Here is a 4,632-nt window from a genome sequence, read left to right as displayed (position 1 = left end):
CTTTACATTACCTCCTCTCCCTTTATTTGGACCCTAAACTTCATATTTTGACCTCTTAACATGTACCTCTTTCTCCACAGCAGTGGTTTTCAAACATGGAAAGCTGGCTTGCAATGAAGATTCCTGGGTCCCACCCACAGTGGTGCAGATTTAGTAAATAAAGTGGACCAGGGGCAATGATTTGAAAAACACTTTTCTAGATTCCTGACAATGATCCATCCTATATGAAATTGCCAGAACTACTCATCATCACACTAAGAAACAGTTTGAGGGATGGGGATGGGGGTTCAGAAGCTGAAAAGTGATTCTTAAGTTCATCTGGAAAAAAAAGAGACTGAAACAGTGGGTATTAACTATGAGCCAGGCACAGGGCCAGGCATGGCAACACTCCATGGACAAAATAAACATGACAAAGGCTGATAAAGCATAACTGGTCCTGTCCAAAAGGTCCTTTGAATACACATTACTCACATTAATGGGAATGGAATTAATTATTCCATAAATGGAACTGGTAGACTGACTGTAAAATAACTAAATAAATCCTTACTTCATATTCCAGAAAGTTTCCAGATGGATTAAAGAGTTTAACTTAGAAGGAAAAAGAGAAACCACAGAAAATTCAGGAAAAATATAGGCACCTTTTCCCTGGATGATGAAAGAAATTTCTCCAAACAAAAATTTATAAGAGATCACAAAGGAAAAATCAGAATTGACTATATAATATTTTTAAATTTCAAGATGTCAAAAAATCACAAGAAAATTATGTCAAATGACAAACTGAAAGCATTAAAAATATATAAGGTATACTTTATTTCTAAAGACCTTAGGCATGCTGATCTGAAACAGAATGCCCCAAATGTAGGCGTAACTCCAACCTAGTAAACATTTAGAGGAGAGGCTGCAGTGGTTCAAGAAGGCCAGGGGGCTTTGAACCTCCTTGACGGCCCCACCTCTTACCCCACAGCAATCCATGAAGCAGGCCCAAGGGGCCAGTGGTTCTCAGAACACGCGCCTGAAAGCCAAGACTGTAGAGCTCACAGAAGGGCATGACTACGAGCCATGTGTGTAGTTTGTCTGAGAACCTTTGGCCTGCCAGCTCCAGTGTCTGCCCTCCACACCTTGGAGGAACTGCAAGAGGCACTTCTGCAGCCAGGAAATGGACTTGATTTTAATTTTGATGTGTCCTACTTAAAATTATTTATAGGAGATGGTCCCCATTTATATGATATACTCATGGGAATCAGACTAGAAGGAAGATAACCAAAATGCTAACACAGATAAAATATTTTTAAATGGGGAAACAAAATATTGTTTTCAATAGGATACTATCTCAAAAATTTTTGGTTAAGGGTAAATTCATATGTATTAGCTGGGCATCAGAGCTAGCCACTAGTGGTGGCCGACAACTTTATCACAAACATTTCCCTAAGTGACTGCTGCCCTTTCAGCCTGCTTCAGTCACTTGAGTCTCCTCATTGTCTTCTGAACACATGTCCTGTGTTCCTGCTGGTCAACTTGGTTCACTTCCTTTTACTACTCAGAATCCTGACTGGCGTTTTCTCCCTATCCAAATTCTATTCATGTCCAATGTCCATGTCAAGCCTCTTTCCTCCATGAAGCATTTTCTGAGCTCCTCAGGACACAACAAATTCTTCCCCTTTGAAACTGCAGTGCTCACTTTCTGTAATCATTATCTGACAAACTGGCCTTGTGCCACCTATAATATGTTTCTTTACCTTTTACTGACACCTTAACCAGTGTATATTACCTTTAATCCATGGTCCTTAACTTAGTTCTATGTTTATAACTATGTGTATAGAATGTGTTTGTTGAAATAAGTGCTGAAAAAAGATCAGACTCCTTTGATGTTAGATGATCAGAGTGGGGATTAGTTCCATCACTGAACTCAGTTTTCTCATCTGCAAAGTGGTGATAAGAATACATTCTTCCCAGGGTTAAATGAAAGATGAAATAATGCATAAATTTATAGCTCAGTCCATGGCACAAAGAAGAAATTCAATAAAGCATACCTATTCTTCTTCATCATCATCATCATCATCATTATCATCATGTCAATACAAAGTCTTTCAGACCAGGGATGATGAGGGTCTATGATGTACTGTAATGTAGTTATTTATTCAACAAATGTTTATTATGGTGCCTGTTGCACACTAAGCACTGAAGACATGGTGGTAAACATGACAAAAATGAGCTCCTGTCCTCATTGTGCATACAGTCTAGCAGGAGTTGACTTTTATCATAGGTCCAAATCTTAAGCCATCAGAGCAAGAAAGCATTTTTCTAGGTATACTGCCATTAACTAAAATTCATAATTTTCTGATGTGAACAATACATCCACAATATCTTTTAAGTACATTATATTGTTCCATTGATTTTTTTAAAGAAAGAATAACAACTTCCCATCCTAACATACCCACTAATCATATTTGAACCCTTTATTTTGCATTTGATATGATTTGATGTCTTTGTTATAGCTCTGATGTTTACCACCTGAAGATGAAAGGGTTCTGTTAGAATAGCAGAGAAGAAGGTGGCTCAAGTGCCTGGATTCTCTCCTTTCTCTCTCCCTCACAGGCTTATGGACTGTGTACAATATTTGTAATGGTGCCTGGGGTGGCAATTTGGCTGACCCCATGATGAAACCAAATGGCTTCCTTCCATTTCATTCCCAACAACTCCACTCATCACAGCCTTCTCCAAAGCAGGCTCTTTGACTCTCTGCTAACTGCTGTTTCCAAAATATCTTCTTAGCATCAGCTGAGTAAACATTTACAAAAATAATTTTTAGAAAGGCTAGCACGTGCACATATCAACTCTTAGTTAAACTAGTTCTTAAACTCTGACCTATAAATTTAGGGTCACATTTTTCCATAGCACCTGTTAAAAATGCTTCTTGTGTAAATGACTCAGCTCATGGCTTAATATTTTTCCCTTATAAAAAATGTGGCAGATGGACTGGTATGTGACCTTGTGTATAGCCTCGAAGGGTAACCATGTGACTGAAATGAGTATCACTAGGAAAGAAACAGTGGTTGCTATGGGGGGCTAGGATGAAGAAGCAGAATGTTTCACCTTGCCCCTTGCATTTGGAAAAGAACCTTACTTTCAGCTACTTTACTATTTATATATTATACGGTGTTGAAAATTAGAGTGTCCTCAATAACATGGTTATAGGGATAACAGGTTGCTGTGGATTTGGTTTGCTGCTGTTTGGTTTTGCTTTTAACCAGCTAATTGTGTATGTAAGCAGATTTGGAATTTTGTATAAGAAAGTAAGAGAAGAGAGTGGCAGGAATTTTCCTGGCAAGGGTGAAAGGATTTTCCTGGAAAAGAGAAAAGAGAGATGTGATAGTTTCCATTGAGCGTGGAATCTTAGCAAAAGAGAGAGATTGAAAGAGGATTCCTAGGAAGCTTCATTGTGTGCTGCGTGATTGAAATCTCCCGTCTGTTGGTGCCCCCCACTCACAATTTCAGAGTTGTGTATGGCACAATTTGTGTGTGGCAGGCGGGGTAGGGAGGAAGCAGCTTTAGGAGCTGGGTGCTGAGAGAGAAAGAGCATTCTAAGCAACTTGAGAATTGTATTGTTCAAAAAGAGGATCATGTCATTATTCAATTTAATTTTTCTATTTAATTTTTCTTTAGTGTAAAGCAAACTTGAGTCCCTAATAAAAAATACTTGAGCACCCTATGGTCTTCAAACCAATTCCCTAGACAGTCAATACTTGCGTAGCTCAGATAATTTAAAGGCACCTTAGTTTAAGAACATCTATTACCAAGCAAACAGCTCAGCCATCATGATTTTATTAGTTTTAACTTTTTTTCTAAATAATAAATGTGCAACATCAAAATTTCAAAAATTATAAAAATGTATACAAATAAAAGACACCAAAGAAATTTTGTATTGAATAAATGTTACCACAACAAAAAATTTTTAAGAAATCCTCAGTTGAGGGGACCACTTGTTCCATCAAACCATTTTGACCCCTTCATGGATCAATCAGATTCCTACAACTGCTTAAAAACTCCTAAAGTTTCCTTCTGTATCTCAGCTCTTATTCTACTGTTTTTTATTTGTCTATGTACTTGTCATCTCCCTCACTAGGTTATGAGCTCCTTGAGGACAGATAATACTTCTCATCTCTGCACCTAACATAGAGGCCAGCTCACCATCAACATTCAATAAAGCTTATTGACTGAGTGAATATATAAATGAATTAATAAAATTAATGAAAACTATTAAATTTTTTTAAGTTCCCCAATGTTAGAAATTTGGTGTTGTCACCTAGACTTTTTTCTAAGTATTGACTCTTAATCCCTTTTCTCATTACAACCTCCATACTTGATACAGTGATTTTACAAATATAATCCAACAGTGCACAAATTTAACCTTTATCATTTTACCCCTTTTGAGCCTAATTTATTTTCTGGAGTCAAAATTATCCAATAGAATTTGTACTTGGATAATAACTATTAATGTGACATGGTTCCTAAATTTAAAATATATACATATAAAATACATTTTTCAGGGAAAGTTTTAAATCTCCATTTGGACTTCTTTTGACATGCCAACATTTCTGAAACTCCTCTCCAGACTATCATTTGACCCCTTTT

Source organism: Choloepus didactylus, chromosome 14 (assembly GCF_015220235.1).
Source record: "Choloepus didactylus isolate mChoDid1 chromosome 14, mChoDid1.pri, whole genome shotgun sequence".
Taxonomy (NCBI): Eukaryota; Metazoa; Chordata; class Mammalia; order Pilosa; family Megalonychidae; genus Choloepus; species Choloepus didactylus.
Note: the sequence above shows the minus strand (reverse complement) of the source record.